Here is a 27,413-nt window from a genome sequence, read left to right as displayed (position 1 = left end):
AGGCCCGTGTGCCCCATCACATTTGACACAGCGATACTGAAGGTGGCAACTCGGTGCCGCGTGCCCGAGTTTTTCCACTACAGAATTTATTTATTCATGATCCGCTCAAGGCGGACAAAAGTGCGGTTTATCGCCTTTACAGTGGCGAGATCATCCTTATTAGCGGGGTTGGTAGAGACGACAGACGCAATGGCTATCTTCAACGATTGCTGCTTAGAATAGTACTGGCGTGGGTGCGGTGCCTGGTGTAGTAGTGGCTGCGGTTGCTGAAGATTTTGTAGTAACGGTAGGTCAGTGGTTGCTTTCGGAATCGATCCCCGAAAGTATTTCGGATCGTAGCTTCCAAGGAAGCTATCTTTGCTTTGAATTCCCAAACCAGCTGTTCCACGGACTTAGGTATTCTTATCTAGGATCTCTTCTAGCTTACGGAGGAGGTCCGGGTTCATGTTTTTTAATTAAGCGATCTGATGAATTTTGCCGGGTTTTTGCCCGCAGGTTAATTTTCCGCGGTGTCGTCAGATTCGCGGTTTACATCGGACCCCGTGTCCGTTGTAACCATCGACTTAGTCACCAACGCGTCTTCGGATTCCGACTCCATCTTCTGTGAGGCCGGGCTGCCGCTGTTCTTTCGGCGTTTTTGTCTTTACTATCTGTAATTTGCCCTTCGTTTTTTGCCGGTATAAATAAATAAATCTGATTGCAAAGACATAGTGACTTGATGACGTCCGAAAGCTTGCCTTTATCATCAGCCATGGTCAACGATTTTGGAGGAACAGCACCAACGGCAATGTAACAACTGTCCCGGAGAATGCACAGCCAGATAAGGCAGACGCGTTAGTTGTCCGGATGGCCCGCAAGTAGTAGGCTACTGTGGGGAGTTACCACTCTATTGTGTGTGCATCACATGAGGAGCCAATTAAATTTCGGTGATCCAATCGGTAAACAACTTGATATTGAGTGAACTCAACAAAGACATGGACATTGATTAACCTCATCATAGCCGCAGTGGAAAAGGATTTCTCACCGATACTGTTCCACGAGTCAGAATGTCCTCTAATATAAATCACCTCACAAATATGAAAAGTATGTAAAAACTAGAACTGGGAAACCATTCAGAGTGTCACATAATACTCACACTGCTGGTGTTAAAAGTCGCCAAAGTCATATCCTTTACGGAATAACGTCCCTACGCTTTACAGTTATAATATTGCCTCTTCTGATTCGGTAGAGACTTAGTGCCACTAGTAAACTCTTCCGTATCCCCAAATCTCTTGTTTTATGCTTATGAAAAATGGCTGAGAGACGTCAACTTGATTTGATAAATTTCGTTTCAGTGCTTGGAAAGTTTCCGTCCATCCACTCGTCCTCCACTGGGCCAGAGAAAGGAGCTGCGGCAGAGGTGCTAGATGGAGCCTTGTCGTTGAGGCCAACTCCAAACCCCTTGGGGACGGTCGGAGTTATCCTTGCCAGTTCCTTGCCATCGCCAAGCCAGCCCGCTCATATCCTTGCTTCGTTTCTGCTCGACTGCAATAGTTCATGTCATAGAAGCCATGGAAATGAGAAATCACATCGTATCCTGATGGGCCCCAGGATACGTTCTCTCGGCCGCAGCGTCCAGGTTTCAGTTGTCCCGATTTCCAGTTCTCTTCTGCTCGACTGTGGCTGGTTACAATATCCACTAAGTGTCAGTCATAAACAGAGAAAATGTTTTAGCTTTGGCCGATCCTGTTGCGGTCAGGACTTATATTGTCTGAGAATTGAAGTTATTCACTTTTGATAAATGGAGCACATTCCGCCGCCCACATCTGCTGGCTTGGGGCTAAGGTGGATGGAAGCACACAGACCATGGGTACTGCAGGGACGCGGGAGTTCCTCGAAGGGAAAGCAGAAACATTTGTTGCTTACATGTCGATAGTTCAGGGTGAAATAATATTAGGCATGCGTGGAAACCAGGCGTAGTTCGTGGAAATTCTACCAGGAGTCTCGCTTGTAAGCAATCAATATCCTTCTGGAAAAGAGACGGCTGTAGTCCTTTGGTCTTTCGTCGGTGTGCATGTATCCTTCTGGGGAAATGCTACAGAATTGCGCAAATATCGAACAGATGCGCCCAGCACGACATAAAGATACTTGCAAATATCTCCTCAGATCTATAAAATGCGAGGTCCAGGATACACTGAGATTATTTACCTTTGGTCACAGCGTGTCCTGTGCTTCTGGATTTCTGCTTTTGCGATTATACCACTGAGTGTTTTCGTTACTTCTTTGTCGATAGCATTATGGGAAGTTGCCTAAGCGTCCACATAAGTTGTGGCGTAAATCCAATTTCCATTCATGTCTCTTAGTCCATAATGATCCTTTTGAAGGTTTCCAGGAAAGGTGGACCCAGAGCCCTAGTCACTTGGCTGCTCGTTAGCTCGGCAGCTGCTCTAAAAACTCCTTTTAAACTTTATCCTTTCAATGCATTGTATTCACATAAGCCGTGCCAAGGTGAGTCTGCCTGTATGAATGCAGTGCCAGCAAAAAGCAGGACGGGATAGCCCTTTCTCTCTTTTGAAGGTCGTCGCAATTAACAAGTTGTACACGGTTTTTAGGGTGACGTGGTGACGTCACAATGAAACACGACACCACTATCTTACACACGATGTTTTGTGTAGTAATGTTGCCAAGTGAGAATCTGGAAAGTGTTTGTATCAGATGTAGTGAAAGTGGGAGCTGTGGCAAATCCTGGATTCGAGCTTATGCCTGGCTGGGAATGTGTCTAGGGCTACGCTGCACATATGAGGACAATGAATTGTTTGAAAGGACGAGAGGAGGCTGTGGTTGCTCAGATTTCTCGAAACGGTTACACAGCACGGGAGGAGTATGTGGGTTCTGAGGGGGCGTGTGCAGGTAAAAGATATAAGAATTTTATCTAATGGTGACAGGATACACAAAGGAAATGTGAGATGAATAGCCTGAAGAGCTTTCAAGGTTGCAAAAGAGTTAAAGTACTGCTTTTTCCAGTTGTTGTCATCGACTTTGTTTTTGCCTACCGTTACACACAGACACATATTTGCCTGCTTTCATCTTTATCCTTCAGCTCAAAGCGCGGTGAACGTTACAAAGAAACTGCCAAATGGAAACCTTCATAAACAAAATGGGTGTGCAAGCGTGAAATACTTTCCTTAATAGTACTTGGCTTTATTTGGTGGATGGTGATGAATGTAGTCTGTTTTGCGTTCCAGGAACATGTCAGCCGCCTTTATTAGCCCCATATTATAGAGCAGAACAGAAGGGAAAGTGAAATGGTAGAGATTATTTGCAGCGAAATATATTTTTGGGAGAGGATATGTTAAATTTATTCGGGATTTTCCTTGCTTTTTACTAGGGCTGACAGGCATTCTCCCTACATTTGTTTGTAGTCTGGGCGGCGCTTAAAACGAGGACATCTTGTGGGCTCTTTTACTATAGTCGTTATTATTATATTTTTCGTTTTGAAACGGTGAATGATAATTTAAATATAAATATCAAGATACAAGTTCTTCAACAGGGGCCAGCAGACCCCTGTGAGGATTTGTGTCAGTCGCTTCGCGAAACGAAAGAGCTTGTCAGACTCCTGGAATTAGACGATATTTGAATTAATCAATCTTTGGACATGCTCGAGACGTAGAGCTCTTCCGGGGCACGGGCCGAATCTGTTGAGCGATTGGAGGTGCATATCGGTAGAATCGTAATGTTTTCTTCCCTCGACAAAGCTGACGTTCTGTTTTAGTTTACCGAGGTCGAAGCTCCAGCATCACGTGCGAACGGGTAAATTCGATTATGTAGTCTAGAATGCGGATTCTAAGGGTCTTGCGTTGATTGTCCCCATCGTCAGGGACCCCCGACTGTCAATCCCTACCGCTTGATAAAAGCACCGATCATAGTAGACTTTGAAGAGTCGGAAGAAACGCACCTCTAAGGATTGAATGTTGACAAGAAATCATCGCAGTATTTGCGGAACTTGCGCAACCCCGCTGGATCGAGCGTCAAGCCCACAATGTTTTTTTTGGAAGTAGAGTGGGTGAATGCGTTTACGCAGAGAGTGTTTGACTGCCGCAGCAGTACGCTGTCGGACTACCAACTAAACACCTCCCTGTCATCAGAGAACTAACTTGGAACCGTTTGATGCATTACTTCGGGCTAGCCCTGGTGCTCTCCCGGGTTTGGGGGCCTTCAAGTCACCGACACTAGTTCCCGTGGACCAGCCCAGAGAAGACGTCTCCAGGCCCGAAGGTTAAGAAAGTAACCTTCGTAAGACACCCTAGCGGCTCTAACCTGTTTACTCGGAAGGGAATGAAGTGGGGTCAAAGCAGTATCAACATTGAAATAATTGGATTGAACTAGCACGTACTGCGGGTGACGACGATGTTCCTGGAGTTCAACCGAACTAGCAATCTCTGTAACTGAAAAGTAGAGAGGCCCTTCTCCCTTACGGTACACTCAATGTTGAAAACTTTCAATCCAAAGTGTTCTCTGCTTGTCGTAAAAGGGATACAAATTGTCGATAGTGCCTCGAATAGGACCTGATTTCAGTCGGATAGGAACTGATCTCTCTTAAGCGAGACTTCCAGCGATACAAGTTGCACATTTTAGCGTAAGCGGAGTAAGACGGTGAGACTTTAGGTACTTTAGGTACTTCACTCCTTTTTGCGGCACTGCACTTTTGTACTCTGGAAAGTTATGCCGTTACAGACGCGAATCCTGTGTGAAAGTTTTACTGATGACTACAGCAAGGTGCGCTCTGTTGACCTGCAAGCCAGTTTCGGATAGGATCTTGACTGTCAGGTTTCGGTGCATGTTAAGGGGCACCAGGAATATAAATTGCTATGCACCGACGGAGATTTCCGATATAGTGGAGAAGAATGCCTTCTATAAGCAGTTAAACGCAGTTTAGCAGAGGTTTCCAGAAGATGACATTGTGATCGAGGCGGGCTCTGAAACTACTTTGTTCGGACATTTGATATGGAGGCATAGTTTTGGCGGCGGTTACGGCAACGGTGAAAGGTTTGTATGCTTCTGGACCTTCCTCCACCTCGTTATCGGTAGGGCACTGTTTGAGTATAAGACTCGCTATAAAGTCAGGTGGGTTTCTGACTGACCGGCTGCAAATAGCTCATTAAATCAACCATATCGTAATCAGCAGCAATAGGTGTATTAGTTATCTTCTGTGCGTAATCACATGATATCGTCCCCAAATTTGAACAGTTTTCTGGTGGCTGCTCACCTTCTTTTGTTCATTGCTAGTGCAACTGATTGCAGAATTTACGATCAGGCGATTGACTTTAGTTTGGTACATTGGCGAAAACTGTGTCGTCAATAAAAGTGCCATTGGTTCTAATGCAGAGATTTCGTCCCCAGAGGACATGATCCGAACTGGCTTATTACGGAAACGTGGAGACGAATCGATGAAACGTAAGGAGCTGACAACTTTGATTTTTCCTGTGATTCGAGATGAGCGCAATACGCTGAGGCTCAGTTATGATACAATCGAAAAGTACCAAAAGTTCAATGCAGCTTAGACCGTCGCAAAAAAAAGTTCCAACATTTCGCTGGTAAAGCTGGCGCAAAAGTTGGCACGAATAAGAACGACTTCGTCACTATTTACCCCATGACGAAAGAGGAACTGGTAGTAAGCCTTTCGATAGTCCTGTGAGAGACAATAGGTGTAGCCTTCTCACTATTCTGAATCATATAACATCAGGTAAGCGTCCATTCGGAGAGCCACCGCAACATGCTGATACTGACTGCTTTTGTAATCAAAAGCGAAATTATCATTGACATGAATGCACTCAAATGAAGTAAAGTCGGCGATCTTGACAGTCTCCTGGCAGAACTCTTTCTAGCAGCTCCGGTAATTTTTATGGACTTGTTACTTCAACTGATTTGTAAATGCTGGGAATCTGAAATACTTCCGGGAGAGTGAAAGAAGTGGATGATCGCCAAGATCCCGAGTGGTACAGGTATTCGTGGACTTCCTGCCAAAATCTCCCTGGAATGCATCAAACGACACCGCGCAAGGTTGATCGTCAGAGAGCACGCTGCTTTCTGCTCTCGATCCTCCTGCACTGATTACATTCACACTCTCCACAACTCCACATGCTCTTTTTGGATTTTAAGGAAGCTTTCGATAACGTGAATAGAAAGTGTATCTGGAATGACCTAGGCACAAGAGGAATACCAGAGGAACTAGCAACCTCTATCTGTAAAATGAGATTTTCTAAAAGACTTTAATTCCGAAGGGAGGAGTCCCGCAGGGTTGCTTCTTGTCTCGATTACTTTTCCTTTTCGTTATCAATGACTTTCTTCATTCTACCTTGGCTGGAGGACGTGGAAGGATTCAATGACTAGGCTCCATGACTCGGTGAAAGAGCAAGCCGATGTCAAGGATTGCTCTTTCACCGAGTCTTGGACCATGGGTATAGGGATTTAGGTTTTGAAAAGGAGGCAAACGGATTTGGACTGAAGATAAACACCAACAACCCAAGGTTATCAGTTGGAGGGATCATCGCACTCTTCAGTTTTTGCATTATTGAGTAAAACATTGAAGAAGTCGATCAATTTGCATATCTGAGAAGCGTGGTTTCTGCTGACGACGGCACCGTACTTGATGTCACTTGACGCATTAACAGTTTCAAATCGGCCTGTTTTGTCAAAAATTTGGAAATGCAATTACCTCAGCACCAAGTTGGTATAAGTGTGGGCTGCCTCAGAACCATGAATAGTGAAAGAGGAGTGGAAGCTTTTTTCAAAATCTTGGATGGAGTTGATACTACTAAAACCAGCCATCCAGGGTCCGACTGGCCTTTTAATTATGCCTGAACAGTCGTCCGCTCTTAACCGGCGGCCGAAACGTGAGAAGGATCGACCTCGTGTTAGTTTGAACTGTTCAGGCGATTTTTCCATTCATCTGGCCGGAATAAAGATCAGGCAAACTGGTACGTGAGTGGTTTGAAGCACCTGGCTAACGGATGGCTGTCACGTTGTTTAGTTAACGCGCGAAAATTCCATGTGCGCCTTCAGCGCTGGTAAACATCTTTTATAAACGCCGCTTTAAGGCACAACAGTCACTTATGGGTGATCTGTTAACATTACAAATTATACCGCCATCAAAATTTTGAAGGTGTAACCTATGTAAGTCAATATCTACTAAAGGCATCCAAAAAGTGGGGAATCAAGGCTAGAAAATGATATATTCCACTACGCAAGCAGATGGCTAGAGAAAGTCGATTCACCTTGAGCTGCTAACAGATCTCACTACCGATGGTTTCCTTCCGGCAAGTTTCTAGGGGGCTCGTCTTTCACCACGATGTGTCCAAGGAGATGTGAAAGTCCTGGGGGTTTAACGTGAGTACCTGCCGTGAAGGCCTAATCCCACGCTCCTCTTCGGACACGGATTAATTTGGGACCACAATCAGAGCCCAGCCATGCAAGCATAGCGGTCCTAGTTTATACTGAGTGCAGGCTCAGCATTCATACCAGTGGATGCGAGGCCTATCTAACACCTCTGCCGCAACTAAGGGGTACGGCACCCGAGTTGTACAGCGCAACTCCACGCTTGAGCTCCGAGGAGCTCAGCCCGCGATGCAGGCATAACCACAACCACCATGAAACTCCCACTAGGGGGCCAACCGCAAATATCCGGGCCGAGAACACATCCTCCAGGAATTCTCCTGGAGCATATGCTCTCAGAGGGCCATCCCGGTTCCCATGGTGTCAGATAATCTCCGGTGTCCTCGAGTACGTCCAAGGAGATATGGAACAATACTGGGACGAACTTCGTCGGAGCCGAAAATACGCTAGAAGGAGAATTCTTGAGGGGAGTTAACCGCCCCACGAAAGAAGCCGCTAAAACATCCTGGTGTGCAGTGAAAGTTTATTTCCGCCGCTTTGATAGATTATGGGAAACTGGCGGCAAATAGTTGAAGGGACATCTTAAGCATGTTTTAGGAGTTTCTCACCTATGCGGAGTTTAGCTCTGCGCAAAGTGTAAGTATGCTCCATCTCTAAGCCAATCGGCCAGAAGTTCAGTGACTCTTGTGACTTGACCCTTTGACGCGGGGACATTTTTTAATTAGGCGTCCACTTATTCTACCTTCTGTTCCTGAGATTGCATGTTTAACAATGGTGAAAGGAAGTTACCAGACTGGATCAACATATTTAGCAAAGAGAGTTAAAGGTCATCGAAATACTTATCCGCACTACAACGATATAGTATGCGATTGAAAGTTTGAGTTGGTCCGAAGTAAAGAAAGCCACCTTCCCCTCAATATTGGGAGGAGATCTAGGCACCTAAGGCTATCAATCCACTCGGATATGCTCCGTTGTTTGGAGCTAAGCCTTTTAAGACTCGGGTTGATTTTGTGACCACAATTAGAGCCCCGCTGGGACTAGCAAAAACGGTTCCAGTCTATACTAAGGGTATGGCTCAGCATTCATACTGGTGAATGCATACTTTACCAAACTGAGGAGTATGCCATCTGAGTAGTAAACGTAACTCCACGTTTGAGGCCCAAAAATCTCTTGCACGCTTGGATATATCAAGCATTCTTCATGAAACTCGCCGGGAATTCTTCTGAGACATATGAACTCAGAGGGTCTGATCGGCCTAATTAGGCGCTGGAGCATTCACGTACTGTGTTACGACCAGCAGGTCACTGTCAATGGAAGGAAAGGAAGGAAAGGAAGGAAAGGAAGGAAAGGAAGGAAAGGAAGGAAAGGAAGGAAAGGAAGGAAAGGAAGGAAAGGAAGGAAAGGAAGGAAAGGAAGGAAAGGAAGGAAAGGAAGGAAAGGAAGGAAAGGAAGGAAAGGAAGGAAAGGAAGGAAAGGAAGGAAAGGAAGGAAAGGAAGGAAAGGAAGGAAAGGAAGGAAAGGAAGGAAAGGAAGGAAAGGAAGGAAAGGAAGGAAAGGAAGGAAAGGAAGGAAAGGAAGGAAAGGAAGGAAAGGAAGGAAAGGAAGGAAAGGAAGGAAAGGAAGGAAAGGAAGGAAAGGAAGGAAAGGAAGGAAAGGAAGGAAAGGAAGGAAAGGAAGGAAAGGAAGGAAAGGAAGGAAAGGAAGGAAAGGAAGGAAAGGAAGGAAAGGAAGGAAAGGAAGGAAAGGAAGGAAAGGAAGGAAAGGAAGGAAAGGAAGGAAAGGAAGGAAAGGAAGGAAAGGAAGGAAAGGAAGGAAAGGAAGGAAAGGAAGGAAAGGAAGGAAAGGAAGGAAAGGAACTAAAGGAACTAAAGGAACTAAAGGAAGGAAAGGAACTAAAGGAACTAAAGGAAGGAAAGGAAGTAAAGGATAGGATATAGAGACTCGAAGGTGCGGTTATAAAGTTTAGTGCTTTGTTGGCATGGAGCTAGTTTACACTTGGTAACTATCGGCAAGGATCGTACAGAGATGATGGGAGTATGGTTTAGAGTGCGCTTAGGGATATCTGCTTTTAGAAGCGAGTGTGGCGCGGCAGGATCCGCGGCATTCGAAATTTATTTCGAATGTCGCGGATGCGGACGGGTAGATGGCGCGGAACTCCACTCGCTTTAGAACTCGTTTAGAACTCGCCACGGGAGTGGAGGATTAGCGGTGAGAAAATGCCCTTGGTTTGGGACAGTAAGGACCGCATGGAAATAAGCCGGGCAGGAAATAGCTGCGATTCATCAATATCTTTCTACGCACAATACAACTAATTATTATATCCGATAAAAAAATATAATTGCTTCCCTCGCAAGGAGTTTCGCAGGAAAGGAGACGGCCATCAACTTCATTCCAATAACGATAGCAACTGGCAATCAATCTGTTCAAATTTAATTGTTGTCATTAGTTTCGCAATATTCGCACTAATTGCTAATTATATTATTAAGAGTTTAAATTGTGATTATAGTTAAAATAAAAGCTATACCCGCTGCAGGAGACAGCGTTGAAGTGTTTCTCATCGCGGGTTCTCCATTTTCTTGGCGATTTATTTATTTTTTTTTCTCGGTCTGCGCTAGCGAGCGTCCGCTTCGATCGTGTTATCCACTTTGTTCGTGCGGTCATTTGTGGGTGCGGCCTGCCGTGTCGGAGCAAATTCACCGCGTTTTCATTATAAACTCACCGCGTGTTCATTGCAAACTCCGACTTTTCGTTACTCAAGATGTCGTTCGAAAGCAAAGACGCGGCAGGCCCATCGGACCCGCAAGTGACCGCCCTCGCTGTACGCGTTCCTCCGTTTTGGCGGCGGAACCCGGAGCTCTGGTTCGTGCATTTGGAAGCGCAGTTCCAAATGTCCGGCATCACATCGGACGCGACCCGCTTCAACTACGCGGTGGTCGGCCTGGACGAAGAGTCTATTCTTATGGTGTCCGACGTAGTGAAGTCGGCATCATACACGCAGCTCAAGAGTGAGTTGATCAGGCGCCTGTCGGCAAGCGAGTCGGCAAAATTAGACCACTTGCTGGCGGGTTTAACGTTGGGTGATCGAACTCCCAGCCAATTGCTTCGCGAAATGAGGCAATTGGGTGGGAGCAAGATTGGCGATGACCAGATCAAGTCGCTCTGGCTGCGACGGCTCCCGGAAGGCACCCAGGCGATCCTAGCTTGCGTCTCCGGTTGCTTGGAGGAACTGGCAACGACGGCCGACCAGGTGCAGGAGGTGTACGTTCGCCCAACCACCGTCGGATGAGGTGGGCAACTTAAGGCGCGAGATAGCTGCTTTAATGGCCAGCGTGGCCGAGATGCGGGCGACGTTGGACGCTCAGCGTTCGAGTGCCAGATCGCGAGCTCGCTCACGGTCTGCCACACGAAAAGGGCGTTCGGGTAGCATGTCGTCAAGGCAGCCTGCGGACAAAGGTATTTGCTGGTACCATCTGAGATTCGGAGATAAAGCGACAAGATGTACGCTACCTTGTAAATTCGCGCCTACCGCAAAAAACTAGGTCCGCGGGGGGTCTTGGCGACGGCCACCCAGAGCGCAGCGCCACTTCGCCTAACTATTTTCGACCCCCTCAGCAGGCGCAACTACCTCGTCGACACAGGTGCGGAGGTTTCGGTTCTTCCCGTACCCCGGCATCATCGACTATATCCACAGCCCCTCAAACTGGTGACAGCAAATTCCTCCCGCATCAACACATACGAGTACAGGCAAGTGGACGTGAGTCTTGGCTTGCGTAGGACGTTTTCGTGGCGTTTCATCCTAGCGGATGTCAGCTTCCCCATATTAGGCACAGACTTCTTGTGTCACTATGGATTGCTGGTGGACTTGCAAAATAAGTCCCTTATAGACCCCACGACCAACCTTAATTCGTCGGGCCAAACGGTGTCTCACGCTGACAATAACCTTTCCGTCCTTTTGGGGGACATCACCGACTCTCGTGTTCGGACACTCCTCAAAAAGTTCAGCCAGATTACTACCGAGTGTAGTCTCTCGAAACCAGTGAAGCACAATGTCCAGCATCACATTAATACTACTGGTTCTCCGATTTTCTCGAAGGTGCGTCCTCTACCACCCCAGAAACTGGCTATTGCGCGGAAAGAATTTGAACAACTTGTTCAACAGGGTATCTGCAGGCCCTCAAACAGCTGTTGGTCTTCCTCATTGCATATGGTCCCTAAGCCAAATGGCGAATGGCGTTCCTGTGGGGATTACAGAAGGCTAAACGCACAGACAGTTCCTGACCGATATCCGATTCCAATCATCCACGACTTTGCGCATCACCTCGCGAATTGCCGCATCTTTTCGAACTTGGACTTAGCCAAGGCTTACCACCAAATCCCAGCAGCTCCTGAAGACATTCCAAAGACGGCAATATGTACACCCTTTGGACTCTTCGAGTTCACCCGAATGACTTTCGGATTGTGCAATGCGGCGCAAACCTTTCAAAGGTTCATTCACTCAGTCCTGCGAACCCTTGATTTCTGTTTCGTATATTTGGATGATGTTTTGGTCGCTTCTTCCACTGAGTCTGAGCACTTAGCCCATCTCGAGTGCATTTTTCAACGTCTCCTTGAGGCCGGTTTAGTCCTAAACGTTGAGAAATGCAAATTCCTTCAACAACAGGTGAGATTCCTCGGCCACTCCATTTCCTCTGAAGGAATACAGCCCGACCCAGACAAGGTGCAAGCAATTACAAGCTTCCCGCGTCCGAAAACAATGAGGGAGTTGAGGAGGTTCTTGGGCATGCAAAACTTCTACCGTCGTTTCCTGCCCAAGGCCGCCCATCACCAGTCCGTTTTGAACGCGTACTTGTCTGGCCCCAAAACAAAAGACACACGAGAGATTGTGTGGTCTGAAGAGGCTGTCCGCGCGTTCGATAAATCCCGACAGTAACTGGCTGATGCTACACTCTTGGCATTTCCTCTGCAAGATGCACGCCTAGCCGTTTTTGTTGATGCCTCTGACATCGCAGTAGGTGCTTCCCTTCACCAAAAGGTGGATCAAGTTTGGCAGCCGTTGAGCTTCTTCTCGAAACAGTTGAATCCCGCTCAACGGAACTACAGTACCTACGATCGCGAACTGCTCGCCGCGTACTTGAGCATCAAATACATCCGTTTCTCCCTAGAAGGCAGGCCGTTCACAGTGTTCACGGACCATAAGCCTCGCACGTATGCTTTGAAACAAAAGCCCGACAAAGCGTCCCCTCGTCAGCTTCGACACCTGAGCTTCATAAGCCAGTTTACGTCAGACATCCAGCACGTGTCCGGCAAGGACAACATAGTTGCTGACGCTTTGTCTCGTGTCTCCGAGGTTAACATCCCCGCCTCACTCGATTTCTCGGCTATTGCCAAGGCGCAGGAGGATGACGCAGCACTTCAGAGCCTCAAATCCAACCCCAAATACAAATTTCGGGAGTTGCCCATCTTCGGCTCAAACCTCTCGCTCTGCTGCGAAGACTCGGAAAAGGGACCTCGGCCATACATTCCGGCCACATTTCGCAAGGAAGTGTTCCACGCAGTTCACGACTTGGCGCATCCCGGCATCACGACAACAAACCGGTTAGTCACCGAAAAATACTTCTGGCCCTCTATGAATAAGGATGTCAATTCCTGGGCCAGAGAGTGCATCGCATGCCAGAAGTGTAAAGTCTCCAGGCACGTAAGGAAAGAAGTGGGCTCATTCCCCTGCACTACCAAGCGGTTCCACACAATACACCTCGACATAGTAGGACCTTTGCCAGACTCGCGAGGTTATAGGTATTGTCTCACAATCATCGACAGGTTCACGCGGTGGCCTGAGGCAATACTTCTGAAAGACATTACGGCGCAATCTTGTGCCGAAGCCCTCTGTCGAGAGTGGCTTTGGCGCCCCTGCAGTGGTCATCACTGACCAGGGAATGCAATTTGAATCCACCCTTTTCTCGGAGTTAGGCAAACTCCTGGGTTTTAAACGCCAACTGTTAAACGAGAATAGGGTTGTGGAAAGGACGGAGCCTTGTGGGATTCCAGAAAGACAGATATATAAAAAGGAGAGCTGTTGTTGAACTGTCACTAGAATTTGACGACTATTAGGAAGGAATATTGTTTAGTTTGCAGAGGTGTGGATGGAAGTTTAGGACGATATTGAGCTTGTGAACCAGTTCGTATTGTCATGTATTGAACTCTTAGGGTCAGCAATTTGTGAATTCAACATTTTTTGAAAAATTGACAGGTTGGAAGGCCCACTATACACCGGAAGAAGAATCTCTGTCTGTGCTGATTAGGAAGCCTTAGTTGATGACACGCTGTCCCCCATGCCATCTGGTAGTTTACATTAGCTAGAATCCTGTTTGTTGGCTTCAACGCACCCACATCTATAAAACAAGAATAAAATGAGGAAAATTGCTTAATATATCCGAATTGGGTTATTCGTGGGACTGTCTTAAGTTCCTTGGAAATGACAGCCCAAACTCTTCTACTTCGAACTTTCCATAATATCCTAGAATCCTGTTCTTAATGATTTGTTTCGTTATCCTCCGTTCAATGGAGGAGCCTCAAATGTCAAGGCCTGCAGTAGGCTCACATTAATCTCGCGCCACTCAATTTATGATCTAATAAAAGAAGCAAGTTCCGAGCATTTATTTCTCTCCTTTTGGAAAAATACTTTCGGAAGTATCTTGAACCGTAAAAACAGCTCTTACTTTGTGTAAACATTATCCAGAAACGGAAAATTCCTCGACACCCCAACCATGATGGGAGTGATCAAAAGGAGATATTCGATACTGTGACCCACCAGGCAAGGATATTTTCCCGATGCCTCTGTCTTTCTTGTTGTTTTTGTAGCATAGTAGGTTGAACCCATAAATTTGATTTATATTGTTCGTTATGAGCTAATGTATATTTAATTCTCATAATCGCCCCAGGCAATTAAAATTCACCGTTTCAGGTTCACCGCCCGTCACTTTCGCCCGGTTGCTTCTCCATCTTTTTTCCTGGCAACCCCCCTTTGGGGCATTTAGACTCATCACACCAACAGAACCCGTCAATTATTTTTCCTTCGAATCGAGGCTCTAAAGTCTCATTCTACCCTTCCAGCAATAATTTATTACATTACAACTCATCCCCCCCCCCCTCATTGTTCGGTGGAGAATGTTTGGCGAACGTAAAAAAGAAAGGAGGAAGAAAAGGATGTAATGGAAAATTGGAGGCATTAGAGAGGAACATTGCTGGCTACAGTGGCATGGGACGGAGCTGATGAGTTGATGTAGCCAATACCGGCTCGAGCTAAGCTTAACGAAGTCTCTGGGGGTTGTTTACAATGTTAGTGGTGTTACCGACCTGAACGTCGTTCCAGGACACATTGAACACTTTTTAAGTAGATTTAGGACAATTTTTGGTTTTTACGGGTGATTGAAGATATACACTTTGTCTGCACCTATATAACCTTAAGGAACTTGGTTGCTCCCTCAGCTTATATATAATAAATGGCTCCAGTAATCGGGAATAATGTCGAATTATCCGGGGTAATACCGAGTTCATATTCGATGGTGCTTCCTGTTACATGATAAGTTCTAATCTGAATTTTACTCCGCAACCTTACTAGTAATGGTAATAGCGACAATAAGGGCGGTAATAGGCTACTCAAAGGAGGGAGCTGTATTTTTGCATCTCTCTGAAATTTCTGAGTATTGTTGTGCTATGGAATCGTAACAAATCAAGCAACAACTCGCCGCAATGTTTGTATCCTTATTAGCTCATTGGGTCTTATTCCTTTTTCCTCTCCTACTCAGTAATTTAGCTGTTTTTCATATTTCAGGTACCAAAAGAGTTTTTGGTGGAAGGAGTTCGATTGGAACATTTGTCTTCATAATGTAATTATGCAATGCGAGTGTATTGGAATTTGTGGTTTGGCTAAAGGAAGGCAGAATGGAGCCTGTTAAGTTTGGGTCTTATTTTAGGATTCTAAATTTTGGTCTAAGGGTGAGACCAAAGGGTAGGAAACTGATTTGTGGCATGGGTCATATAATTAGAAACTGTCCCTTCAGGTTAAAGCTGCATAATTCGGCAAGTCTTCACAGGATCTCCTTGCGGTGGCCGCTAGAAACCGTCTTCAGACAGGCCAAGAGCGTCTAACGCCGGGTTGGGAGAAGGCTCATCCGACTGACCAGGACCTGCTTGTCTGCCGGGGGAATGGACTGAAACAACAGCTCGGGGATCGTCCCCTTTCCCCGGAGAAGATGTTAATAGAACTCCAAGCCAAGGTGGAATAGCATACGCCGAGGGCTGCGTGACCAACAGGGAGCTTGGTCTTTAGCATGCGAACTCTGAACCCCTTGGACACCTTCAGTTTCAAATAAGACCCTTACCTGTTGGCCAGGCTAGCCAGGGTGGACTTTTTCCCGGACTACTCGTAGGACCAAGAGGGGGTGGTGCCAGACGCATCATCGGAGGACGAGCGGCTGGCATCCAACCAGGTGACAGTAGCTGTCGAGAGCAGCACACTGGGTGCCAGCCGTAGCACCGTAGTGCTGAAACCAATCAAAGGGACCTCCCGGAGCGAGGCGCCAGATGGACTAATGGTTTCCAGCTGGAATCCACTGCCGTCAAGCTGGGTGTAGCGAGTACCAGATATAGTACTCCTCATCCGAAAAACCTGGACGCCAGGGGATCCCTCAAAACCAAAGACCGACAAGAACGTCGTTCATCGAAAACCGGCTAAAAAGCGAAGCGGCCGGTACTAACGACGAGCGGGATGAAAAAGACCTCGCAAAAATCAAGCGATTGTTGAGGAATATAAAAGAAAACGCCTGGAAGACGAGAAAAAGGCGAAGTCCACCGCTCTGAAACGTATTCGATCTCAAGACAAGGTCGAACAAGATCACAAGCGGAGTAGAATGGGAAAGAACTCGGATGCTAACCAACATCTGAAGAAAAGTAAACAGTAACAGCCAGTCCACGAGCAACGAACTGCGAAAGTCCTCAGCGACGTGGTCAGGAGCCACTTACGTGTGGCGCTGGCGGATGGTAATTCCGCTAGCAGCAAATTAGCGTCGGAGGTGTGGACCATTGTTGAGGTCAGGCTGTCGGAGATGATCATTGAGCATCTCCTGGACGTCCAAAGCAAACACACGGGAGCATTCCATGCTTTGATTCGCTTCAGGTGGTGCGTGGGTCCAGGCACTTTCTCAGATCAGTGACCCCCGGGAGGACGTAAAGCTGAATGTCATCACTACGGCGAGATTCCCAGGAGACCGGTTACTTCCATCCGAAGATCTGCATGGAAAAGGACAAGCTCGTCTGCGCGTTCGAAACCCCAGGTCTCTCATAGATGACTGGGTTGTTAACAAGGAGAAGGAACCCCAGACAAACAGTTAACCTTTTCTACTCCGTATAAACGGGGAGTGCCTGGATGCATTGGAAAAGGTAGACTATAAAGTGCGGTTCGGAGTTAGGAACGCAAAGGTAAAAGTATTCCACTCTGCAAAATCGGACGACTACCTAAATCTAATCGACGTCACCAACGAGTTGTTGGAGGAGATGAAGACGATCCGACGGGGACTGACGAACCCCTCACGCAAGCAGATCGTGCTGAGGGAAATCCAGATAAATCTGCAGCACTCGAAGTGCGCTTTGGCAAATCTGCTTGTCTTCCTCCAAAAGAAAGACACCGACATCTCACTAATACAGGAGCCTTGGGTCGAAGGCGACCGAACCATCAAAGGGCTCCAAAGCAAATATTATAATATAATTTATTGCACAGCACATGAGACGCTGATCCGGAGAGACCTAGAGCATGTATCCTCACGAGGAAGAGTCTGCTTGCTTTTCTGTGTCTGGACCTGAGTTCCAACGACATAGTCTGGTGAAACTGGAGTAGGCGGGAGCAGAGAATGTGTACATTTCCTCGGCTTATATGACTCATGACCGATCAGATACAACAATTTGGCGAACACCATAGTAAGAAAGAAAGCCAGCCTGTTGATAGGTTGCGACGCCAATGTAAGGCATACGCTTTGGAGCTGCTCGAAAATCAACTAGAAAGATGAGTCATGTTTCGATTCTACTATTATTTCAATCCTATCGGTTTGTAACAGGTACAGTACACCAACTTTCTATTTCCCAGCTCGGAGAACTGTGACGGTTGGGAGGAGGTCCTTGATATCACCCTAATAACCGACAATGGGATTCTTAAGGTGGAGAACTGGAGAATGTCTGACCAAAGATCCTTCTCAAACCATAGTAGGATACTTTTCAGTTTAGATCTCGCCACAGTGGTCTCCAAACCCTTCAGAGACCCCAGAAGGGTCGACTCTCTCGACTCTCTGGTGCGCAAATTGACAAGATTGGCACGACAGATGAACTGCAGTCAAAGACGGGGTTCTGTGAAACGTATTCGACACCGCCCTTAAACTCTCGTGCCCTACTAGGTACAGCAAGAAGATACCGCGGTTGAATTAAGATCTCTCTAGCCAGGAAGGAGACCGGAGAAATCTTAAACATCTGCTACAGGAATAAATATTGGCAGCCATACACGGACTGCTTGAAGAAGTACAAGTCGGCCATCAGGACCGCCAAGAGGCATTCTTGGTTGAACTATTATCAGAACATAGAAAGCACCAGCGATTCCGCGAAACTGAGCAAGATTCTGTCCAAGGAACATAAGAGGCCATCTTTTCTTAAGAAGTCGGAAGGCTCCTGGACGGAATCTTCTAGTGAAACCTCGGAGCTGCTGGTTCGGAAGGACTATCCCGCTAGTGAGAGGACTGTGAGTTAGAGGCTTGCTTGGAGGGTTTGCGGCCACCCCAGTTGTGTGAGACTATCAAATCGGTAATTAATGAGGATATGATCGACTGGGCTATAAACAGCTTCTCTGCATATATATCTCCTCGCCCAGATGACTTAATTTCAATAATGCAGCAGGCAGGGGTAGTCCAGTGCAGTCGAGAGTTATCGGAACTGTATGTCTTTAGGTGGTTTTCATATCGAAACCAGGCAGGGGCGGCCATGCGTCCGCGAAGGACCTTCGACCAATCAGCGTCACTTCTTTCCTGTCGAAGACACTCTCCAAGTACCAGCATGCCTACTTCAAAGAAAAATCCACAGAAGCCGCTCTCGCGAGGTAATTGGCACGGTTGAGCGGTCACTGCAGTACCTGTGCCTTCTTAGTATAGAGGGAGCTTTCAACAACATTAGTACCAAAGCTATCAAGGAAGTCTTGGCATTGAATTATATCCATGGTAAGCACCAAGGTAACCCAGTCGGATCTGAGAGCCAACCACTTGACCAGAGCTGTGCGCAGAGGCACGCCCCGGGCTAGCGCCATCTCTCCGGTGCTCTGGTTAATAATGATGGACGAAATTTTACGAATATTGGACAGCAGCGAGGTGAAGGTAGTGGCGTATGACGACGACTTGGTGGTATTAGTTTCAGGGATTTTTCCGTTCATTATGATCGACATCAAGGAAGGAGCATTGCGAAAGATGTTCCTGGGGGCCGCAAGATGCAGACTCGGTAAAAACCGAACCAAAACGGAACTATTGCTATTCATAACCAAGGCAAGGATACCTGAATGATACCTGAATTCCACCTACCAAGGCTGAATGAACGAAGTTTAGTTCTTTCCTTCAATTTAAAGTATCTGAGTGTAATCTTGGATCCAAAACTAAATTGGAGATTGAACATAGAACTGAGGGTTCAGAAGGCCTGTATAGCCTTCCATGCCTACAAGAAAACCTTCGCAAAGAAATGGGGTCTCCAGCTGAGGATGGTTTTCTGGAGGTACACCACTTTGATGTGCCCAATCCCAACGGGGGCCGGCTTTGAGCAAAAAATACTATAGAACAAAGCATAATAGGATTCAAAAAACCACGTGTGTAGGTGCTATGGGGCTCTGCAGTCCTCCCCAGAAGATGCTCTCAATGTACTCCTACATCTCCTTCCCCTAGACTTCCACATTAAATGCGTTGTAGCGTGCAGTGCCGTCAGATTACGTGAGTCCGGAGTTGGAAGTCCTACGGCAATAGTAACATTCTAGACGAAGTATCTCGAGAAATCTAGGAAATCCCCATGGACTGTGCCACACGCAAGCTGAAATTCATGAGAAACTTTGCTGTAGACTTTCCAACTAGGGCAAAGTGAAAGACTGGCAGCGCGTTTCAAGGTTCCTCACCGATGAATCAAAGATGGTTTGTGGAATCGGTGCGGAGTATCCGAGTCGTATGATCTCCCGGGTTTCGCCAGTGTATTCCAAGCGTCTATTAATGGCAGAGCATGATCCGAACCCCAGGCGTTACATATCCACTCTGACCTACAGCCAAGCTCCCATCAAGGGTTTGTACTCAGCGACGACATCCTCTAGGTTGGTGGGGCAGTGCAGAAACGCGCTGAACAGTCAGGGCGGAACGCTCAAGGTCTCTCTTCCTTGGGTTCCCGGGCATAGGAAAATAGAGGGGAATGAGTGGCCTGACAGATTGGCCAAGCGTGGCTCTGCTCTTGGCAGCCCTTCTGCGGGTACAGTTGGTGTCTCGCTGGTAACTGTCAAGGGCGGAATCTACCCGCACTACTTAGCAGCCGCGAGCCTTAGATGGCTTACCACTGTCGTCAAGGAGGGCCGGTATGTTATAAATGAGAGCTTTTGTGGCGGATGTGTGTAAATGTATTCGAAATTACGACGGTGTGCACGGGGCACTGGCCAATAGGGGACCATGCCACCAGGCCCGGAATACCCTACAATTCGCATGGCTGAAGCTGCGGAGAAGAGGAACTTCCAGTGCGATTGCCCAGCTCTAGCTAGAGTCAGGCTACAGACAGGGTGGTAGAGCTGCTTCTTTCGTGAATGTGAATGCTACTGGTGGGTTCTGAAGATCCGAGCCGGATGGACTGTGCCTCTTTGCCTTCCTAACAGCACTCATGGTCTTAGGAGTTTGTAGCATCAAAACGGCCCTCCACAGCGCTAATTGGGCTCCTCGGAGCGGCCACTGATAACTACCTACTTACCTCATAAACGTCAAGAAATAATGTAGTTTAGACAAAGCATTTTTCCTCCATTATACAATCTATCATGGAAGTATATATGTATGCATACCTGCATGGAGTTGCCAAATCTTCATTCAGGCGTCTTATGCGCAGGCTGTGCAGCTGGGAACAGAAAGCCTGCTCGTGGGTAAAAATTGAGTATGAGAAGGATACACAGAAATTAAACCAAACTTGGAGGAACAGAAGGGGAGTAAAGTTGCAGTGCACAGCTTCGGAAATCCAGTACCGGCGGTTCTAGGAGTAGGTGATCTCCAACAACCGTAGTACCTATATTGACCGACCGGTTCAGAAAAAGCTCGCGATCGAGCGCGCTATCCCCATTGTAAAGTATTTTACAGGAAATTACGATGAGGAAGAAACCTTGGCGGCAAATAACCCGAGCGATGTTGGAAGCAGCAACCAGTCATGCAAAAGGCATCAGGCCAGAAAACCCCGAAAATAAAAGTAAAAGTGTAAGAGCAACGGCTGAAGCTTCCGGCGAAACTGTTGCAGCCGCAATTTTGGAAAAAGGTATCAGATCTCTGAAGGATGTGAAAGCCTGGAGAAAGGTGGCACGTCGAAAAAGAAACGATCGGAAAGAGATAAGCTGAAGGGTCATATGCCGACATTCTCAGGAGAGGGAAGCCACCAGCCTGGGAGATAATGTCAGTCACACTAGACGAATCAAGGAAAGAGACCTTATTTGGGGCTCATGTTATTCAAATAGGAAAGACCTTAGGACATATAGATGAGATCACAATGAAGGAGGAGGTTCACGGGGAGGAGCAGTCGCCATCCCCAGGCAGTGGAGGCAGCGCTCAAACTGTTAGCAGCAGAGAGAGTAAGAATAGGCTGGGATAAGTGTCGTCTTATGGAGCAGATGGTATTGAAGGGATGATTTAGATTCCTTGACTTCAGCTACATTGCCAACGGATGTACCAGTTCAAATCACAGGCCAAAGCAGTGCAGGTTGTGGTAAGTGGAAGGGCATATCAGCAAGGACTACGGAGCTAACCCAAATTGCTTGCTGTTCAAAGGGAAAGAGGTTGTAAAAACCTTAATATTGTTAACAAAGTTATAGTAGCCTAATAGCCCGTGGATAAAAATTGGCTATGGGAAGGGCACCCAGAAATTAAACCAAATATGGAAGAGGAGAAAAGTAGTTTTTTTACGGTGCAGGGCTTCGGAAACCCAGTGCCGGCGGTTTTTGGGAGTGAGCAAGCGGGCTCCCGGCCGTCGATATCCAACGACCGCAGTGCCTCAGTAGTGGGAAACTTGGCTACAGTGGCATCTAATGCTACAAGAGATAATGGTGGAGTGGAAATTAGGTCCACACCGGATCCTTTTAGGAGGAGTTCGAAGCTTGGAAGATCACCACCGAGAACAATGGTTCTTTTTGGTAGTCGAGATTCGTCACGGGACTCTGAAAGAAATACGAATAGTCCCTTAATCGAGATCATTCCTTGTGGCGCAAGGCGCGAAAGCAAACGGGAACATACCGGAATGGCGTTCGTTACACTCGGGGAACGAATAAATGAACTGTGCGCGTTCATCAAGGAGAGGCGGAATATCCACCAAAATATTCGAGTCTTGATAAGAGGCATTAAATTGTCTTACCTCAAGGCAATCGAAGAAAAGAATTCCCAAGCGTCAGTTGGCAAGGTCACAAGGGAAACGCATGTGACGCCTCCCCGTGATAAAGCAGGCGGGAAAACAGGAAACCGGGCTAGAGACGGTACCAGCGAGCCTCTTGGACCACAGCAAGTCCCGAAGAAGAAAAAAGCCTCTTCACCAAAGAATGCGGAGCCGGCGAGAGTACCGCGAAAGTCGGTAATCTCACGATTGCAGCCGCAACACCTACAAAAGTGGAAGAAACCAACGCCCGGAGGCCCGAACAATGGACTAAGGTGAGCAACAAGAGGAAAAAGGACAAAAAGAAGCTCCGCCCGGAAATAATAATTATTTCCAAGAAGGGAAATATGTCCTATGCCGACATCCTCCGAAAGGTGAAGTCAGACCGGGAATTGAAGGATTTGGGGGATAGTGTGAGCCGTATCAGGAGAACACAGAGAGGGGATCTGATGCTGGAGTTAAGTAAATCCGCCGACAAGTCGGCCGATAACTTCCGCGGGAAGGTGGAAAGTGTACTTGGAGAGGAAGCTGAGGTAAGAGCTCGGAAACAGGAGATAGTGGTTGAATGCAAGGACCTAGATGAAGTCACCTCACGGGAGGATATCTGTGCTGCGCTAAAGCAGCAGTTCAACCTTGGCGATATAGACCAGAGTGCCATAAAAAGGATGAAGAAGGCATATGGTGGCACACAGACCGCTATTATTAGTTTGCCGGCGGAATCAGCTATTAAGTTAATTACCGCGGGCAGGGTAAGAGTAGGTTGGGTCGTGTGCAGGCTCAGGGAGCAAATATCTCTAAAGAGATGCTTCAGATGCCTCGATTTCGGTCATTTTGCGGCATGCACTAGCCAGCATGATAGGTCGAGGAGTTGCAGGAAGTGTGGGGAAGAGGGCCACTTCATCAAAGATTGCACCGGAGATCCACGGTGTATGTTATGTAGTGGGAAAGAGGGCGTGGACGGCCGGCATATTGCGGGAAGCAGCAGATGTCCGGTATATAGGAGGGAGCTGAACCGGACAGGCAAATGAGATTGATACAAATCAATCTCAATCACTGTGAGGCAGCTCAGGACCTGCTCTCGCAAACCATTCGAGAGTCGAATGTCGATGTCGCGGTTATTTGCGAGCCGTACAGAAACCACGGCGGTACGACTTGGGCGGTGGATGTGTCTGGCAACGCCGCAATCTGGGCGTGCGGAAGACAGGCCATTCAGGAAGTCATGGCCCCCCCGGTAGCCGGTTTTATAAGGGCGAAGGTCAACGGTGTCCATATTTACAGCTGCTACGCTCCTCCTAGTGCAACCTTAGCACAATATGAGGAGATGTTAGACAGTCTGGTGTTGGACGCTAGAGACCGCAGCCCTAAAATCATTGCGGGCGATTTCAACGCGTGGGCCCTGGAAAGGGGAAGCCGATCGACCAACACCAGAGGTCAAATTCTGTTGGAGTCATTTGCGGAGCTGGACATCGTGCTGGAAAACGTTGGATGCGTGCCCACCTTTCGAGGAAGAAGGTCCGGTTCGATTGTTGACTTGACATTTGTTAGCACTTCACTGGTGAGGGAGATGGCTTGGCAAGTGTGTGAGCACTACACCCACAGTGACCACCAGGCCATCTTCCTCCGCATTGGGAACCGGGGAACCAGTCAACGACGCTCTGGAGGTGGAAAGGCTAAGGCGGTTGGCTGGTCTATCGGAGCTTTCGACGAGGAGACATTCCTGGCCGCGTTAGAGGGAGCCCATAATCCGGATGGAACAGCGGTGGAAAGAATCACACAGCTGTCTCAGCGTGTAACCGAAGCATGCGACGCTACGATACCACGACGACGTTTGCACTATGGCAAGAGGCCAAACTACTGGTGGAACACGGAGATGGCTGCCTTGAGATCCTCTTGTCTCCGAGCGAGGAGACTTTCCCACAGGACAAGGGGAAGGCCGGAGCATCAAGAGCGTGAGGAGGAATACAGGGATCTGCGAAGCGACCTTAAGAAGGCCATTCGGAGAAGCAAGCGGGAATGCTACCAGAAGCTCTGCATGGAGGCTAATACGAATCCGTGGGGTACAGCCTACCAAGTTGTAATGAAGAAGATCCGCGGGCGAAAATCACCTCAAGTGACATGCCCACGGCTCTTGTTGCAAATAATTACAACTCTTTTCCCGCAGCAGGAACAGGATGAAAGAGAACCCCAGCAGGACGTCTTCTCGACCCCTGATGTTACCGAAGAGGAACTTTGGGAAATCTGCAGACGTATTGGGGACAGCAAGGCTCCGGGATTGGACGGAATTCCGAACAGGGCTCTGAAGGTGGCGGTCAAGGCCAGACCAAAGTGATTCGCAAGCACATTCGAATCGTGCATGGCGGAAGGAGTGTTTCCCGCCCAGTGGAAGAGGCAGAAGCTGGTCTTGCTACCGAAGCCCCGAAAACCACCTGGCGTGCCCTCTTCATATCGCCCTATTTGTCTCTTAGACACCATGGGGAAGATGTTGGAGAGGGTGATATACAACAGGCTGCTCCCGTTCATCGAGCTTGCGGGTGGTCTTTCAGAGCGGCAATATGAGTTTCGGCGAGCCCGTTCTACGGTCGATGCAGTAGCAAAGGTCGTGGAATTGGCTCGAAATGCAATGGCCATTGGCAAATGCTGTGCTCTGGTGATGCTGGACGTCAAAAATGCTTTTAACTCAGCCAACTGGGGCTGGATTAAGGGCGCTTTGGTCAAACTTGGGTGTTCCTAGCTACTTGGCTCGGTTCATCGAGAGTTACTTTTCGGACAGACTTCTCTGGTACGAGACGGACGACGGGCCGAAGGAGTACATTGTGACAGCAGGTGTGCCTCAAGGTTCTGTATTGGGACCGCTGCTGTGGAACATAATGTACGACGGAGTGCTTGGCCTTCGCGTGCCGGAGGAGGCAACGCTGATTGGTTTTGCGGACGACTTGGCGGTAGTTGCACTTGCAAAGCATCCCGAGGACGTGGAGCTTTATGCAAATGAAGCCATTCATACCATCAAGTCATGGTTACGAATGGTCAAGCTGGACCTGGCGGACGAAAAGACGGAGGCGGTCCTCATTACCAACCGTAGGAAGAACAACACGGTTACCATCCAGGTTGGTAATCATGAGGTCGTCTCAAAATCGATTGTCAAATACCTGGGGGTGATGATCGATGCCAAGCTGAGTTTCAAGGGACACTTGGATTATGCGCGAGAGAAGGCAGGAAATGACAGCTCATCCCTTGCAAGGATGATGCCTAACGTAGGAGGGCCGAAGTATAGTCGCAGGCTACTCATCGCGGGAGTGGTGAGGTCGATCCTGCTATACGCGGCCCCTGCCTGGGCGAGATGGTTGAACCACGCTGTCAACCGGAGGAAGATATGTTCGGCATACCGGCCAATTGCAGTTCCTTTTGCACCTTAATGTGGTGCAAAGAATGAGCCTACAGCAGTTGTCCCACTGCTGTAAGCTCATAAAAGATAAATACAAACATTTATGAAAAGCCGAGACTCGAACCTAAGGTAACGAGATCAAAAGGCTGACGCTCAATCAACTCGATCGTTGCCCCGGGAATATAAATTCTAAAACCTAATTTGAATTAATCCGGGATGTAAAAAACTGTTCAACACCCACTGCTCAGTCAAGAAAGTGAGTCCTTTATTGCTGCTGAGTCTCTTCTACATTGACGATAGTGAATTTGGAATTAGTCCAACATTTCGGAACTGTGATTGCCTGAAACATACGTAAAGGTGCACCCCATCTGATGGAATATGTCTCCGTCGGATACTGAAGGAACTTCCAACAATGTATCAAGTGCGGTTCAGTACTTTTGGGGATCCTTACACTGCTGTGATCCAGATAAATACGCGGTGTTAGACCCGTATAAGCTCACATACGGTGACACCCATACGTGGTTGAATGTAATGAAATTAGGAAAAAGGAAGCATTCGTGTTAGAAGCGAAGGAGGTGGAATCATTGTGAGTTATGTGATTTCGTCTTAACGAATTGTAAGGGAGATGCTATGTAAGGTACGTATGTACATTAAGTGGAGAATTCGTGATTAATTTGATGCGCTTTTAGTAGATTCACTATGGTTTCTCGTCCTTCTTGCTTTTCTTGAATTGCAGACGCCAAGGCTGTTTGCGTTGCCGAAATCTCTTACGATAATGTTGTAATGAAGACGTGAAATTTCCGGCCATGTTCCCCTTTCGACTATGTTACTTTCAAGAAGTTACTCGGGTGAAATAATGAAGAGGGATTGTGTTATGAGATTTAATGAAATGGAATAGAAGGCCTGACATGGAAAAGGTTGTACCCAATGAAGCAGTGCGAAAACCTCACAAAACTCATCACATCAATGCATAATCACACAATGGTCTGTGATTTCATGGTTAATTTTTGGTATTGAAGATGGTAGAATTGAAGGCACTTCCTGTTGATAGGATGAATTTATTAAGTTCGCATCAACTCCTTCCATGAATAGCGTCAAAATGCTCTTTTAGGGTGGTACCTCCTCAACCTCACCTTTTGGCCATTAAGCTGCTGTTGAAAAATATTCTCGAAATAATCGCTTTCACCAAAGGGATATTGGCCAAAAACCTGCAAATTTCAAAATGTTCTGGTTATTGAACGTCTCGGATAAGGACCATTCTCAAGGGAGTTGATTTCTGATTGGATCTTGATTGCTTTGACATCTTACTCGTGCATGTGGGGGCATAGTACCAGTACTGTGCGAGAAGGAAACCTGCCATAAGCGAAACTTGATTTCGACTTACAGGAAACGAACACTTAGTCAGTCAGCAGAAGATGTAGGGGTTGACCTTGACTGTGCATAGCACAGGAGGTCCCCCCCCTCGAAAAGGTCCCCACTAGAGAATATTGATAAAACCAGGGTCACAATCCAAAGTGGCACTATTTCTAGTGCGAATGAAGTTGTCGGCAACATGCCAAAAGGACGTCACAAAACCCGGTTGAATGCTGCACCTAAGAGGCGGATCGATGAAATTAAGGGGTAGAAAAAAGTAGAAGTTGCCAACCATGTCGCCATCGCCACCACCTATCGTGAAAGAATTTCAAGACCCTAATAAGCCATTTGGTGGCCCTGATGAGCGATTCTCGATACTAGACTATTCGGCGAAGTTTGCCTTCTAGTTAAAATGGAATAAGGTTACCAGGGCTAATGGCCTCCAGCTATCCTTCGCAGCTCCTGAAGCCTCTGTAAAGTTCCTAGTTGCGCAAGCCCAGATCGCCGCTCTACCAGTCGAATCTGTGATCCATACGCCACCGTGACGTTTACTTATGATACCGATTTCCATCTCAGATTCGACCGTGGTCTGTTCATGTAAATCCTGAGCGACCTTGCAATCATCATCATCATCAACGGCGCAACA

Source organism: Hermetia illucens, chromosome 3 (assembly GCF_905115235.1).
Source record: "Hermetia illucens chromosome 3, iHerIll2.2.curated.20191125, whole genome shotgun sequence".
In the NCBI taxonomy this organism is placed as follows: Eukaryota; Metazoa; Arthropoda; class Insecta; order Diptera; family Stratiomyidae; genus Hermetia; species Hermetia illucens.
This window is presented reverse-complemented; position numbering follows the sequence as displayed.